Source organism: Colletes latitarsis, unplaced genomic scaffold (assembly GCF_051014445.1).
Source record: "Colletes latitarsis isolate SP2378_abdomen unplaced genomic scaffold, iyColLati1 scaffold0024, whole genome shotgun sequence".
NCBI lineage: Eukaryota > Metazoa > Arthropoda > Insecta > Hymenoptera > Colletidae > Colletes > Colletes latitarsis.
The window spans coordinates 3,614,144-3,632,195 of record NW_027488374.1 but is presented as its reverse complement, the minus strand read 5'-3'; positions in this window follow the sequence as shown (position 1 = coordinate 3,632,195).

Below are 18,052 nucleotides of genomic sequence, written 5' to 3'. Positions count from 1 at the left end.
GTATCACATTACTACCTGATCCAAACCAGAAAAAGCCCAGAATCTGGCCATCAAGTATGAGAAATATGCGAATGTGTCAGCCTGATGAGAGCAAATCCCAGAACTAACCTACACCTAACATGCGTTATTCTCTAAAATATTGATCGAAGCCAGGTTTAATGGCCTGTTTCAGTGTGGTACCACATTACTACGTGATCCAATCCAGAAATAGCCCAGGATCTAGCCATGAAGTATTAGAAATATGCGGAAGTATGAGCCTGATGAGGGCAAATCCTAGACCTTACCCAGACCTAACATGCGTTATCCTCTAAAATATTGATCGAAACCAGGTTTAATTGACTGTTTTAGTGTGGTACCACATTACTACGTGATCCACACCAGGAAAAAACCCAGGATCTGTTCAACAAGTATGTGAAGTATGCGAAAGTATGAGTCTGATGAGTGCAAATCCCTTGCCTAACCTAGACATAACATGCGTTATCCTCAAAAATATTGATTGAAACCAGGTTTAGTGGACTGTTTCAGCGTGGTACTACATTACTACGTGATCCAATCCAGAAAAAGCCCAGGATCTAGTCATCAGGTATCAGAAATATGCGAACGAATGAGCCTGATGAGAGCAAATCCCAGACCTAACCTAGACCTAACATGTGTTATCCTCTAAAATAATAATCGAAACCAGGTTTTATGGTCTGCTTCAGTGAGGTACCACATTACTACGTGATCGAAACCAGAAAAAACCCAGGATCTGTTCAACAAGTATGTGAAGTATGCGAAAGTATGAGTCTGATGAGGGCAAATCCCAGGCCTAACCTAGACCAAACATGCGTTATCCTCAAAAATATTGATCGAAACCAGTTTTAATGGACTGTTTTAGTGTGGTACCACATTACTACGTGATCCACACCAGAAAAAAACCCAGGATCTGTTCAACAAGTATGTGAAGTATCCGAAAGTATGAGTCTGCTGAGGGCAAATCCCTTGCCTAACCTAGACATAACATGCGTTATCCTCAAAAATATTGATTGAAACCAGGTTTAGTGGACTGTTTCAGTGTGGTACCACATTACTACGTGATCCAAGCCAGAAAAAACCCAGAATCTGTTCAACAAGTATGTGTAAATCGCGAAGGTATGAGCCTGATGAGGGCAAATCCTAGACCTTACCCAGACTTAACATGCGTTAACCTCTAAAATATTCATTGAAACCAGGTTAAGTGGACTGCTTCAGTGTGGTACCACATTACTACGCGATCCAAACCAGAAAAAACCCAGAATCTGTTCAACAAGTATGTGAAAAACGCGAAAGCATGAGCCTGATGAGGGCAAATCCCAGGCCTATCTCAGAACTAACATGCGTTATCCTTTAAAATATTGATCGAAACCAGGTTTAATCGACTGTTTCAGTGTGGTACCACATTACTACGTGATCCAATCCAGAAATAACCCAGGATCTAGCCATGAAGTATGAGAAATATGTGAAAGTATGAGCCTGATGAGAGCAAATCCCAGACCTAACCCAGACGTAACATGCGTTATGCTTAAAAATATTGATCGAAACCAGGTTTAATCAACTGTTTCAGTGTGGTACCACATAACCACGCGATCCAAACCAGAAAAAGCCCAGGATCTAGCCATCGAGTATGAGAAGTATGCGAAAGTATCAGCCTGATGAGGGCAAAACCTAGACCTAAGCCAGACCTAACATGCGTTATCCTCTAAAATATTTATCAAGGCCAGGTTTAATTGACTGTTTCAGTGTGGAATGACATTACTACGTGATGCAAACGAGTGGAGGCCCAGGATCTGGCCAACAAGAATGAGAAATATGCGAAAGTATGAGCCTGATGGGAGCAAATCCCAGACCTAACCTAGACGTAACAAGCGTTATCCTCAAAAAGATTGATCGAAACCAGGTTTGATCGACTGTATCAGTGCGGTATCACATTACTACCTGATCCAAACCAGAAAAAGCCCAGAATCTGGCCATCAAGTATGAGAAATATGCGAATGTGTCAGCCTGATGAGAGCAAATCCCAGAACTAACCAACACCTAACATGCGTTATTCTCTAAAATATTGATCGAAGCCAGGTTTAATGGCCTGTTTCAGTGTGGTACCACATTACTACGTGATCCAATCCAGAAATAGCCCAGGATCTAGCCATGAAGTATTAGAAATATGCGGAAGTATGAGCCTGATGAGGGCAAATCCTAGACCTTACCCAGACCCAACATGCGTTATCCTTTAAAATATTGATCGAAACCAGGTTTAATTGACTGTTTTAGTGTGGTACCACATTACTACGTGATCCACACCTGAAAAAAACCCAGGATCTGTTCAACAAGTATGTGAAGTATGCGAAAGTATGAGTCTGATGAGGGCAAATCCCTTGCCTAACCTAGACATAACATGCGTTATCCTTAAAAATATTGATTGAAACCAGGTTTAGTGGACTGCTTCAGTGTGGTACCACATTACTACGCGATCCAAACCAGAAAAAACCCAGAATCTGTTCAACAAGTATGTGAAAAACGCGAAAGCATGAGCCTGATGAGGGCAAATCCCAGACCTATCCCAGACATATCTTGCGTTATCCTCTAAAATCTTGATCGAAACCAGGTTTAATTGACTGCTTTAGTGTGGTACCACATTACTACCTGATCCAAAGCAGAAGAATCCCTCGATCAGGTCAACATGTATGTTAAAACTGCGAAAGTATGACCCTGATGAGGGCAAATCCCAGGCCTAACCTACACATAACATGCGTTATCCTCTAAAATATTGATCCAAACCAGGTTTAATTGACTGTTTCAGTGTGGTGCCACATGACTACGTGATCCAAACCAGAAAAAACCCAGGATTTGTTCACCAAGTATGTAAAGTATGCGAAAGTATGAGTCTGATGAGGGCAAATCCCAGGCCTAACCTAGACATAACATGCGTTATCCTCTAAAGTATTGATCGAAACCAGGTTTAATTGACTGTTTTAGTGTGGTATCACATTACTACGTGATCCACACCAGAAAAAAACCAAGGATCTGTTCAAAAAGTATGAGAAGAATGCGAAAGTATGAGTCTGATGAGTGAAAATCCCAGGCCTAACCTAGACCTAACATGCGTTATCCTCAAAAATATTGATCGAAACCAGGTTAAATGGACTGTTTCAGTGTGGTACCACATCACTCCGTGATCCAATCCAGAAATAGCCCAGTATCTAGCCATGAAGTATGAGGAATATGCGAAAGTATGAGCCTGATGAGGGCAAATCCTAGACCTATCCCAGACCTAACATGTGTTATCCTCTAAAATATTTATCAAGACCAGGTTTAATGGACTGTTTCAGTGTGGTACCACATTACTACGTGATCCAATCCAGAAAAAGCTCAGGATGTAGCCATGAAGTATGAGAAATATGCGAAAGTATGAGCCAGATGAGGGCAAATCCCAGACCTATCTCAGAACTAACATGCGTTATCCTTTAAAATATTGATCGAAACCAGGTTTAATCGACTGTTTCAGTGTGGTACCACATTACTACGTGATCCAATCCAGAAATAACCCAGGATCTAGCCATGAAGTATGAGAAATATGTGAAAGTATGAGCCTGATGAGAGCAAATCCCAGACCTAACCCAGACGTAACATGCGTTATGCTTAAAAATATTGATCGAAACCAGGTTTAATCAACTGTTTCAGTGTGGTACCACATAACTACGCGATCCAAACCAGAAAAAGCCCAGGATCTAGCCATCGAGTATGAGAAGTATGCGAAAGTATCAGCCTGATGAGGGCAAAACCTAGACCTAACCCAGACCTAACATGCGTTACCCTCTAAAATCTTTATCAAGGCCAGGTTTAATTGACTGTTTCAGTGTGGAATGACATTACTACGTGATGCAAACGAGTGGAGGCCCAGGATCTGGCCAACAAGAATGAGAAATATGCGAAAGTATGAGCCTGATGAGAGCAAATCCCAGACCTAACCTAGACGTAACAAGCGTTATCCTCAAAAAGATTGATCGAAACCAGGTTTGATCGACTGTATCAGTGCGGTATCACATTACTACCTGATCCAAACCAGAAAAAGCCCAGAATCTGGCCATCAAGTATGAGAAATATGCGAATGTGTCAGCCTGATGAGAGCAAATCCCAGAACTAACCTACACCTAACATGCGTTATTCTCTAAAATATTGATCGAAGCCAGGTTTAATGGCCTGTTTCAGTGTGGTACCACATTACTACGTGATCCAATCCAGAACTAGCCCAGGATCTAGCCATGAAGTATTAGAAATATGCGGAAGTATGAGCCTGATGAGGGCAAATCCTAGACCTTACCCAGACCCAACATGCGTTATCCTCTAAAATATTGATCGAAACCAGGTTTAATTGACTGTTTTAGTGTGGTACCACATTACTACGTGATCCACACCTGAAAAAAACCCAGGATCTGTTCAACAAGTATGTGAAGTATGCGAAAGTATGTGTCTGATGAGGGCAAATCCCTTGCCTAACCTAGACATAACATGCGTTATCCTTAAAAATATTGATTGAAACCAGGTTTAGTGGACTGCTTCAGTGTGGTACCACATTACTACGCGATCCAAACCAGAAAAAACCCAGAATCTGTTCAACAAGTATGTGAAAAACGCGAAAGCATGAGCCTGATGAGGGCAAATCCCAGACCTATCCCAGACATAACATGCGTTATCCTCTAAAATATTGATCCAAACCAGGTTTAATTGACTATTTCAGTGTGGTGCCACATGACTACGTGATCCAAACCAGAAAAAACCCAGGATTTGTTCACCAAGTATGTAAAGTATGCGAAAGTATGAGTCTGATGAGGGCAAATCCCAGGCCTAACCTAGACCTAACATGCGTTATCCTCAAAAATATTGATCGAAACCAGGTTAAATGGACTGTTTCAGTGTGGTACCACATTACTCCGTGATCCAATCCAGAAATAGCCCAGTATCTAGCCATGAAGTATGAGGAATATGCGAAAGTATGAGCCTGATGAGGGCAAATCCTAGACCTATCCCAGACCTAACATGTGTTATCCTCTAAAATATTTATCAAGACCAGGTTTAATGGACTGTTTCAGTGTGGTACCACATTACTACGTGATCCAATCCAGAAAAAGCTCAGGATGTAGCCATGAAGTATGAGAAATATGCGAAAGTATGAGCCAGATGAGGGCAAATCCCAGACCTTTCTCAGAACTAACATGCGTTATCCTTTAGAATATTGATCGAAACCAGGTTTAATCGACTGTTTCAGTGTGGTACCACATTACTACGTGATCCAATCCAGAAATAACCCAGGATCTAGCCATGAAGTATGAGAAATATGTGAAAGTATGAGCCTGATGAGAGCAAATCCCAGACCTAACCCAGACGTAACATGCGTTATGCTTAAAAATATTGATCGAAACCAGGTTTAATCAACTGTTTCAGTGTGGTACCACATTACTACGTGATCCAATCCAGAAAAAGCTCAGGATGTAGCCATGAAGTATGAGAAATATGCGAAAGTATGAGCCAGATGAGGGCAAATCCCAGACCTATCTCAGAACTAACATGCGTTATCCTTTAAAATATTGATCGAAACCAGGTTTAATCGACTGTTTCAGTGTGGTACCACATTACTACGTGATCCAATCCAGAAATAACCCAGGATCTAGCCATGAAGTATGAGAAATATGTGAAAGTATGAGCCTGATGAGAGCAAATCCCAGACCTAACCCAGACGTAACATGCGTTATGCTTAAAAATATTGATCGAAACCAGGTTTAATCAACTGTTTCAGTGTGGTACCACATAACTACGCGATCCAAACCAGAAAAAGCCCAGGATCTAGCCATCGAGTATGAGAAGTATGCGAAAGTATCAGCCTGATGAGGGCAAAACCTAGACCTAACCCAGACCTAACATGCGTTACCCTCTAAAATCTTTATCAAGGCCAGGTTTAATTGACTGTTTCAGTGTGGAATGACATTACTACGTGATGCAAACGAGTGGAGGCCCAGGATCTGGCCAACAAGAATGAGAAATATGCGAAAGTATGAGCCTGATGAGAGCAAATCCCAGACCTAACCTAGACGTAACAAGCGTTATCCTCAAAAAGATTGATCGAAACCAGGTTTGATCGACTGTATCAGTGCGGTATCACATTACTACCTGATCCAAACCAGAAAAAGCCCAGAATCTGGCCATCAAGTATGAGAAATATGCGAATGTGTCAGCCTGATGAGAGCAAATCCCAGAACTAACCTACACCTAACATGCGTTATTCTCTAAAATATTGATCGAAGCCAGGTTTAATGGCCTGTTTCAGTGTGGTACCACATTACTACGTGATCCAATCCAGAACTAGCCCAGGATCTAGCCATGAAGTATTAGAAATATGCGGAAGTATGAGCCTGATGAGGGCAAATCCTAGACCTTACCCAGACCCAACATGCGTTATCCTCTAAAATATTGATCGAAACCAGGTTTAATTGACTGTTTTAGTGTGGTACCACATTACTACGTGATCCACACCTGAAAAAAACCCAGGATCTGTTCAACAAGTATGTGAAGTATGCGAAAGTATGAGTCTGATGAGGGCAAATCCCTTGCCTAACCTAGACATAACATGCGTTATCCTTAAAAATATTGATTGAAACCAGGTTTAGTGGACTGCTTCAGTGTGGTACCACATTACTACGCGATCCAAACCAGAAAAAACCCAGAATCTGTTCAACAAGTATGTGAAAAACGCGAAAGCATGAGCCTGATGAGGGCAAATCCCAGACCTATCCCAGACATAACATGCGTTATCCTCTAAAATATTGATCCAAACCAGGTTTAATTGACTATTTCAGTGTGGTGCCACATGACTACGTGATCCAAACCAGAAAAAACCCAGGATTTGTTCACCAAGTATGTAAAGTATGCGAAAGTATGAGTCTGATGAGGGCAAATCCCAGGCCTAACCTAGACCTAACATGCGTTATCCTCAAAAATATTGATCGAAACCAGGTTAAATGGACTGTTTCAGTGTGGTACCACATTACTCCGTGATCCAATCCAGAAATAGCCCAGTATCTAGCCATGAAGTATGAGGAATATGCGAAAGTATGAGCCTGATGAGGGCAAATCCTAGACCTATCCCAGACCTAACATGTGTTATCCTCTAAAATATTTATCAAGACCAGGTTTAATGGACTGTTTCAGTGTGGTACCACATTACTACGTGATCCAATCCAGAAAAAGCTCAGGATGTAGCCATGAAGTATGAGAAATATGCGAAAGTATGAGCCAGATGAGGGCAAATCCCAGACCTTTCTCAGAACTAACATGCGTTATCCTTTAGAATATTGATCGAAACCAGGTTTAATCGACTGTTTCAGTGTGGTACCACATTACTACGTGATCCAATCCAGAAATAACCCAGGATCTAGCCATGAAGTATGAGAAATATGTGAAAGTATGAGCCTGATGAGAGCAAATCCCAGACCTAACCCAGACGTAACATGCGTTATGCTTAAAAATATTGATCGAAACCAGGTTTAATCAACTGTTTCAGTGTGGTACCACATAACCACGCGATCCAAACCAGAAAAAGCCCAGGATCTAGCCATCGAGTATGAGAAGTATGCGAAAGTATCAGCCTGATGAGGGCAAATCCTAGACCTTACCCAGACCCAACATGCGTTATCCTCTAAAATATTGATCGAAACCAGGTTTAATTGACTGTTTTAGTGTGGTACCACATTACTACGTGATCCACACCTGAAAAAAACCCAGGATCTGTTCAACAAGTATGTGAAGTATGCGAAAGTATGAGTCTGATGAGGGCAAATCCCTTGCCTAACCTAGACATAACATGCGTTATCCTCAAAAATATTGATTGAAACCAGGTTTAGTGGACTGCTTCAGTGTGGTACCACATTACTACGCGATCCAAACCAGAAAAAACCCAGAATCTGTTCAACAAGTATGTGAAAAACGCGAAAGCATGAGCCTGATGAGGGCAAATCCCAGACCTATCCCAGACATATCTTGCGTTATCCTCCAAAATATTAATCGCAACCAGGTTTAATTGTCTGTTTCAGTGTGGTACCACATTACTACGTGACCCAAACCAGAAAAAGGCCAGGAACTGAACACGTATGCGAAAAATGCGAAAGTACGAGCCAGATGAGGGCAAATCCCAGACCTAACCGAGACATAACCGGCTTTATCCTCTAAAATATTAATCGCAACCAGGTTTTATTTACCGTCTCGGTGTGGAACCACATCACTACGGGATCCAAACCCGAAGAAACCCAGGATCAGGCCTACAAGTATGCGAAAAATGCGAAAGGACGAGCCTGATGAGGGCAAATACCAGACCTAACCTATACATAACCGGCGTTATCCTCTAAAATACTAATCGCAACCAGGATTATTTGACTGGTACCACGTTACTACGTGGTCCAAGCCAGAAAAAACCCAGGATCTGCCCAACAAGTATGCGAAAAGTGCGAAAGTACGAGACAGATGAGTGCAAATCCCAGACCTGACCAAGACATAACCGGCGTTATCCTCTAAAATATTAATCGCAACCAGCTTTAATTGACTGTTTCGGTGTTGTATCGCATTACTACGGGATCCAGCCTGAAGAAGGCCAGGATCTGGCCAACAAGTATGCGAAAAATGCGAAAGAACGAACCAGATGAGGGCAAATACGAGACCTAACCGAGACATTACCGGCTTTATCCTCTAAAACATTATTCGCAACCAGGTTTAATTGTCTGTTCCAGTGTGGTACCACATTGCTACGTGATCCAAACCAGGAAAAGCCCAGGATCTGGCCAACAAGTATCCGAAAAATGCGAAAGTATGTGCCTGATGATTGCAAATACCAGAACTAACCCAAACATAACCAGCGTTATCCCCCAAAATATTAATCGCAACTAGGTTTAATTGTCTGTTTCAGTGTGGTACCACATTACTACGTGACCCAAACCAGAAAAAGGCCAGGAACTGAACAAGTATGCGAAAAATGCGAAAGTTCGAGCCAGATGAGGGCAAATACCAGACCTAACCAAGACGTAACCGGCGTTATCCTCTAAAATACTAATCGGAACCAGGTTTAATTGTCTGTTTCAGTGTGGTACCACATTACTACGTGGTCCAAGCCAGAAAAAGGCCGGGATCTGGCCAACAAGTATGCGAAAAATGCGAAAGTATGTGCCTGATGATTGCAAATACCAGAACTAACCCAAACATAACCAGCGTTATCCTCCAAAATATTAATCGCAACCAGGTTTAATTGTCTGTTTCAGTGTGGTACCACATTACTACGTGACCCAAACCAGAAGAAGCCCAGGATCTGGCCAACAAGTATGCGAAAACCGCGAAAGTATGTGCCTGATGATTGCAAATACCAGAACTATCCCAGACATAACCAGCGTTATCCTCTAAAATATTATTCGGAACCGGGGTTCATTGTCTGTTTCGGTGTGGTACCACATTACTACGTGGTCCAAGCCAGAAAAAGGCCAGGATCTGGCCAACAAGTATGCGAAAAACGTGAAAGTATGAGCCAGATGATTGCAAATTACAGAACTAACCCAGACATAACCAGCGTTATCCTCTAAAATACTATTCGGAACAAGCTATTATTGACTGTTTCAGTGTGGTATCGCATTGCTACGTGATCCATACCAGGAAAAGCCCAGAATCTGGCCAACAAGTATGCGAAAAACGCGAAAGTATGTGCCAGATGATAGGAAATACCAGAACTAACCCAGACATAACCAGCGTTATCCTCTAAAATACTTATCGGAACCAGCTTCTATTGACTGTTTCAGTTTGATACCACATTACTGCGGGATCCAAACGAGAAAAAACCCTCGATCTGGCCAACAAATATGCGAAAAACGCGAAAGTATGAGCCTGATGATAGCAAATACCAGAACTAACCCAGACATAACCAGCGTTATCCTGTAAAATACTTATCGGAACCAGCTTCTATTGACTGTTTCGGTGTGGTACCGCGTTACTACGTGATCCAAACCAGAAAGTGGCCAGGATCTGGCCAACAAGTATGCGAAAAACGCGAAAGTATGAGCCACATGATTGCAAATACCAGAGCTAACCTAGACATAACCGGCGTTATCCTCTAAAATACTAATCGGAACCAGCTTTTATTGACAGTGTGGGACCACATTACTACGTGATCCAAGCCAGAGAAAGCCCTGGATCTGGCCAACAAGTATGCGAAAAATACGAAAGTACGAGCCAGATGATTGCTAATACCAGAACTAACCCAAACATAACCAGGGTTATCCTCCAAACTATTAACCGGAACCTGCTTTTATTGACTGTTTCAGTGTGCTACCACATTACTACGTGATCCAAACCAGAAAAAACCCAGGATCTGCCCAACAAGTATGCGAAAAACGCGAAAGTATGAGCCACATAATTGCCAATACCAGACCTAACCGAGACATAACCGGCGTTATCCTCTAAAATACTAATCGGAACCAGCTTTTATTGACAGTGTGGGACCACATTACTACGTGATCCAAGCCAGAAAAAGCCCAGGATCTGGCCAGCAACTACGCGATAAGTGCGAATGTACGAGACAGATGAGTGCAAATCCCAGACCTAACCGAGACATAACCGGCGTTATCCTCTAAAATATTAATCGCAACCAGGTTTAATTGACTGTTTCAGTGTGGTACCACATTACTACCTGATCCAAACCAGAAAAAGCCCAGGATCTGGCCAACAAGTATGCGAAAAACTCGAAAGTATGTGCCAGATGATAGCAAATACCAGAACTAACCCAGACATAACCAGCGTTATCCTCTAAAATACTTATCGGAACCAGCTTCTATTGACTGTTTCAGTTTGGTACCACATTACTGCGGGATCCAAACGAGAAAAAACCCACGATCTGGCCAACAACTATGCGAAAAACGCGAAAGGACGGGCCTGATGAGGGCAAATACCAGACCTAACCCAGACATAACCGGCGTTATCCTCTAAAATATTAATCGCAACCAGGATTAATTGACTGTTTCGGTGTGGAACCACATTACTACGGGATCCAAACCAGAAAAATCCCAGGATCTGGCCAACAACTATGCGAAAAACACGAAAGTATGAGCAAGATGGTTGCAAATACCAGAACTAACCCAAACATAACCAGCGTTATCCCCCAAAATATTAATCGCAACTAGGTTTAATTGTCTGTTTCAGTGTGGTACCACATTACTACGTGACCCAAACCAGAAAAAGGCCAGGAACTGAACAAGTATGCGAAAAATGCGAAAGTTCGAGCCAGATGAGGGCAAATACCAGACCTAACCAAGACGTAACCGGCGTTATCCTCTAAAATACTAATCGGAACCAGGTTTAATTGTCTGTTTCAGTGTGGTACCACATTACTACGTGGTCCAAGCCAGAAAAAGGCCAGGATCTGGCCAACAAGTATGCGAAAAATGCGAAAGTATGTGCCTGATGATTGCAAATACCAGAACTAACCCAAACATAACCAGCGTTATCCTCCAAAATATTAATCGCAACCAGGTTTAATTGTCTGTTTTAGTGTGGTACCACATTACTACGTGACCCAAACCAGAAGAAGCCCAGGATCTGGCCAACAAGTATGCGAAAACCGCGAAAGTATGTGCCTGATGATTGCAAATACCAGAACTATCCCAGACATAACCAGCGTTATCCTCTAAAATATTATTCGGAACCGGGGTTCATTGACTGTTTCGGTGTGGTACCACATTACTACGTGGTCCAAGCCAGAAAAAGGCCAGGATCTGGCCAACAAGTATGCGAAAAACGTGAAAGTATGAGCCAGATGATTGCAAATTACAGAACTAACCCAGACATAACCAGCGTTATCCTCTAAAATACTATTCGGAACAAGCTATTATTGACTGTTTCAGTGTGGTATCGCATTGCTACGTGATCCAAATCAGAAAAAGCCCAGGAACTGGCCAACAAGTTGGCGAAAAATATGAAAGTACGAGCCAGATGATTGCTAATACCAGAACTAACCCAAACGTAACCAGCGTTATCCTCCAAACTATTAATCGGAACCAGCTTTTATGGACTGTTTCAGTGTGGTACCACATTACTACGTGATCCAAACCAGAAAAAACCCAGGATCTGCCCAACAAGTATGCGAAAAACGCGAAAGTATGAGCCACATGATTGCAAATACCAGAGCTAACCTAGAAATAACCGGCGTTATCCTCTAAAATGCTAATCGGAACCAGCTTTTATTGACAGTGTGGGACCACATTACTACGTGATCCAAGCCAGAAAACGGCCAGGATCTGGCCGAAATGTATGCGAAAAATGCGAAAGTACGAGCCAGATGAGGGCAAATCCCAGACCTAACCGAGACATAACCGGCATTATCCTCTAAAATATTAATCGCAACCAGGTTTAATTGACTGTTTCAGTGTGGTACCACTTTACTACGTGGTCCAGCCAGAAGAAGGCCAGGATCTGGCCAACAAGTATGCGAAAAATGCGAAAGTACGAGCCAGATGAGGGCAACTACCAGAACTAACCGAGACATTACCGGCGTTATCCTCTAAAATATTAATCGCAACCAGGTTTAATTGACTGTTTCGGTGTGGAACCACATTACTACGGCATCCAAACCAGAAAAATCCCAGGATCTGGCCAACAACTATGCGAAAAACGCGAAAGTATGCGCCAGATGATTGCAAATACCAGAACTATCCCAGACATAACCTGCGTTATCGTCTAAAATATTATTCGCAACCAGGTTTAATTGACTGTTTCGGTGTGGTACTACATTACTACGTGGTCCAAGCCAGAAAACGGCCAGGATCTGGCCAAAAAGTATGTGAAAAATGCGAAAGTACGAGCCAGATGAGGGCAAATCCCAGACCTAACCGAGACATAACCGGCGCTATCCTCTAAAGTATTAATCGCAACCAGGTCTAATTGTCTGTTCCAGTGTGGTACCACATTGCTACGTGATTCAAACCAGGAAAAGCCCAGGATCTGGCCAACAAGTATGCGAAAAATGGGAAAGTACGAGCCTGATGATAGCAAATACCAGAACTAACCCAGACATAACCAGCGTTATCCTGTAAAATACTTATCGGAACCAGCTTCTATTGACTGTTTCAGTGTGGTACCACATTACTACGCGATCCATACCAGGAAAAGCCCAGAATCTGGCCAACAAGTATGCGAAAAACGCGAAAGTATGTGCCAGATGATAGGAAATACCAGAACTAACCCAGACATAACCAGCGTTATCCTCTAAAATACTTATCGGAACCAGCTTCTATTGACTGTTTCAGTTTGATACCACATTACTGCGGGATCCAAACGAGAAAAAACCCTCGATCTGGCCAACAAATATGCGAAAAACGCGAAAGTATGAGCCTGATGATAGCAAATACCAGAACTAACCCAGACATAACCAGCGTTATCCTGTAAAATACTTATCGGAACCAGCTTCTATTGACTGTTTCGGTGTGGTACCGCGTTACTACGTGATCCAAACCAGAAAGTGGCCAGGATCTGGCCAACAAGTATGCGAAAAACGCGAAAGTATGAGCCACATGATTGCAAATACCAGAGCTAACCTAGACATAACCGGCGTTATCCTCTAAAATACTAATCGGAACCAGCTTTTATTGACAGTGTGGGACCACATTACTACGTGATCCAAGCCAGAGAAAGCCCTGGATCTGGCCAACAAGTATGCGAAAAATACGAAAGTACGAGCCAGATGATTGCTAATACCAGAACTAACCCAAACATAACCAGGGTTATCCTCCAAACTATTAACCGGAACCTGCTTTTATTGACTGTTTCAGTGTGCTACCACATTACTACGTGATCCAAACCAGAAAAAACCCAGGATCTGCCCAACAAGTATGCGAAAAACGCGAAAGTATGAGCCACATAATTGCCAATACCAGACCTAACCTAGACATAACCGGCGTTATCCTCTAAAATACTAATCGGAACCAGCTTTTATTGACAGTGTGGGACCACATTACTACGTGATCCAAGCCAGAAAAAGCCCAGGATCTGGCCAGCAACTACGCGATAAGTGCGAATGTACGAGACAGATGAGTGCAAATCCCAGACCTAACCGAGACATAACCGGCGTTATCCTCTAAAATATTAATCGCAACCAGGTTTAATTGACTGTTTCAGTGTGGTACCACATTACTACCTGATCCAAACCAGAAAAAGCCCAGGATCTGGCCAACAAGTATGCGAAAAACTCGAAAGTATGTGCCAGATGATAGCAAATACCAGAACTAACCCAGACATAACCAGCGTTATCCTCTAAAATACTTATCGGAACCAGCTTCTATTGACTGTTTCAGTTTGGTACCACATTACTGCGGGATCCAAACGAGAAAAAACCCACGATCTGGCCAACAACTATGCGAAAAACGCGAAAGGACGGGCCTGATGAGGGCAAATACCAGACCTAACCCAGACATAACCGGCGTTATCCTCTAAAATACTATTCGGAACAAGCTATTATTGACTGTTTCAGTGTGGTATCGCATTGCTACGTGATCCAAATCAGAAAAAGCCCAGGAACTGGCCAACAAGTTGGCGAAAAATATGAAAGTACGAGCCAGATGATTGCTAATACCAGAACTAACCCAAACGTAACCAGCGTTATCCTCCAAACTATTAATCGGAACCAGCTTTTATGGACTGTTTCAGTGTGGTACCACATTACTACGTGATCCAAACCAGAAAAAACCCAGGATCTGCCCAACAAGTATGCGAAAAACGCGAAAGTATGAGCCACATGATTGCAAATACCAGAGCTAACCTAGAAATAACCGGCGTTATCCTCTAAAATGCTAATCGGAACCAGCTTTTATTGACAGTGTGGGACCACATTACTACGTGATCCAAGCCAGAAAACGGCCAGGATCTGGCCGAAATGTATGCGAAAAATGCGAAAGTACGAGCCAGATGAGGGCAAATCCCAGACCTAACCGAGACATAACCGGCATTATCCTCTAAAATATTAATCGCAACCAGGTTTAATTGACTGTTTCAGTGTGGTACCACTTTACTACGTGGTCCAGCCAGAAGAAGGCCAGGATCTGGCCAACAAGTATGCGAAAAATGCGAAAGTACGAGCCAGATGAGGGCAACTACCAGAACTAACCGAGACATTACCGGCGTTATCCTCTAAAATATTAATCGCAACCAGGTTTAATTGACTGTTTCGGTGTGGAACCACATTACTACGGCATCCAAACCAGAAAAATCCCAGGATCTGGCCAACAACTATGCGAAAAACGCGAAAGTATGCGCCAGATGATTGCAAATACCAGAACTATCCCAGACATAACCTGCGTTATCGTCTAAAATATTATTCGCAACCAGGTTTAATTGACTGTTTCGGTGTGGTACTACATTACTACGTGGTCCAAGCCAGAAAACGGCCAGGATCTGGCCAAAAAGTATGTGAAAAATGCGAAAGTACGAGCCAGATGAGGGCAAATCCCAGACCTAACCGAGACATAACCGGCGCTATCCTCTAAAGTATTAATCGCAACCAGGTCTAATTGTCTGTTCCAGTGTGGTACCACATTGCTACGTGATTCAAACCAGGAAAAGCCCAGGATCTGGCCAACAAGTATGCGAAAAATGGGAAAGTACGAGCCTGATGATAGCAAATACCAGAACTAACCCAGACATAACCAGCGTTATCCTGTAAAATACTTATCGGAACCAGCTTCTATTGACTGTTTCAGTGTGGTACCACATTACTACGCGATCCATACCAGGAAAAGCCCAGAATCTGGCCAACAAGTATGCGAAAAACGCGAAAGTATGTGCCAGATGATAGGAAATACCAGAACTAACCCAGACATAACCAGCGTTATCCTCTAAAATACTTATCGGAACCAGCTTCTATTGACTGTTTCAGTTTGATACCACATTACTGCGGGATCCAAACGAGAAAAAACCCTCGATCTGGCCAACAAATATGCGAAAAACGCGAAAGTATGAGCCTGATGATAGCAAATACCAGAACTAACCCAGACATAACCAGCGTTATCCTGTAAAATACTTATCGGAACCAGCTTCTATTGACTGTTTCGGTGTGGTACCGCGTTACTACGTGATCCAAACCAGAAAGTGGCCAGGATCTGGCCAACAAGTATGCGAAAAACGCGAAAGTATGAGCCACATGATTGCAAATACCAGAGCTAACCTAGACATAACCGGCGTTATCCTCTAAAATACTAATCGGAACCAGCTTTTATTGACAGTGTGGGACCACATTACTACGTGATCCAAGCCAGAGAAAGCCCTGGATCTGGCCAACAAGTATGCGAAAAATACGAAAGTACGAGCCAGATGATTGCTAATACCAGAACTAACCCAAACATAACCAGGGTTATCCTCCAAACTATTAACCGGAACCTGCTTTTATTGACTGTTTCAGTGTGCTACCACATTACTACGTGATCCAAACCAGAAAAAACCCAGGATCTGCCCAACAAGTATGCGAAAAACGCGAAAGTATGAGCCACATAATTGCCAATACCAGACCTAACCTAGACATAACCGGCGTTATCCTCTAAAATACTAATCGGAACCAGCTTTTATTGACAGTGTGGGACCACATTACTACGTGATCCAAGCCAGAAAAAGCCCAGGATCTGGCCAGCAACTACGCGATAAGTGCGAATGTACGAGACAGATGAGTGCAAATCCCAGACCTAACCGAGACATAACCGGCGTTATCCTCTAAAATATTAATCGCAACCAGGTTTAATTGACTGTTTCAGTGTGGTACCACATTACTACCTGATCCAAACCAGAAAAAGCCCAGGATCTGGCCAACAAGTATGCGAAAAACTCGAAAGTATGTGCCAGATGATAGCAAATACCAGAACTAACCCAGACATAACCGGCGTTATCCTCTAAAATATTAATCGCAACCAGGATTAATTGACTGTTCGGTGTGGAACCACATTACTACGGGATCCAAACCAGAAAAATCCCAGGATCTGGCCAACAACTATGCGAAAAACACGAAAGTATGAGCAAGATGGTTGCAAATACCAGAACTAACCCAGACATAACCGGCGTTATCCTCTAAAATATTAATCGCAACCAGGTTTAATTAACTGTTTCAGTGTGGTACCACTTTACTACGTGGTCCAGCCAGAAGAAACCCAGGATCAGGCCTACAAGTATGCGAAAAATGCGAAAGGACGAGCCAGATGAGGGCAAATACCAGACCTAACCTATACATAACCGGCGTTATCCTCTAAAATACTAATCGCAACCAGGATTATTTGACTGGTACCACGTTACTACGTGGTCCAAGCCAGAAAAAACCCAGGATCTGCCCAACAAGTATGCGAAAAGTGCGAAAGTACGAGACAGATGAGTGCAAATCCCAGACCTGACCGAGACATAACCGGCGTTATCCTCTAAAATATTAATCGCAACCAGCTTTAATTGACTGTTTCGGTGTTGTATCGCATTACTACGGGATCCAGCCTGAAGAAGGCCAGGATCTGGCCAACAAGTATGCGAAAAATGCGAAAGAACGAACCAGATGAGGGCAAATTACAGAACTAACCCAGACATAACCAGCGTTATCCTCTAAAATACTATTCGGAACAAGCTATTATTGACTGTTTCAGTGTGGTATCGCATTGCTACGTGATCCAAATCAGAAAAAGCCCAGGAACTGGCCAACAAGTTGGCGAAAAATACGAAAGTACGAGCCAGATGATTGCTAATACCAGAACTAACCCAAACGTAACCAGCGTTATCCTCCAAACTATTAATCGGAACCAGCTTTTATGGACTGTTTCAGTGTGGTACCACATTACTACGTGATCCAAACCAGAAAAAACCCAGGATCTGCCCAACAAGTATGCGAAAAACGCGAAAGTATGAGCCACATGATTGCAAATACCAGAGCTAACCTAGAAATAACCGGCGTTATCCTCTAAAATGCTAATCGGAACCAGCTTTTATTGACAGTGTGGGACCA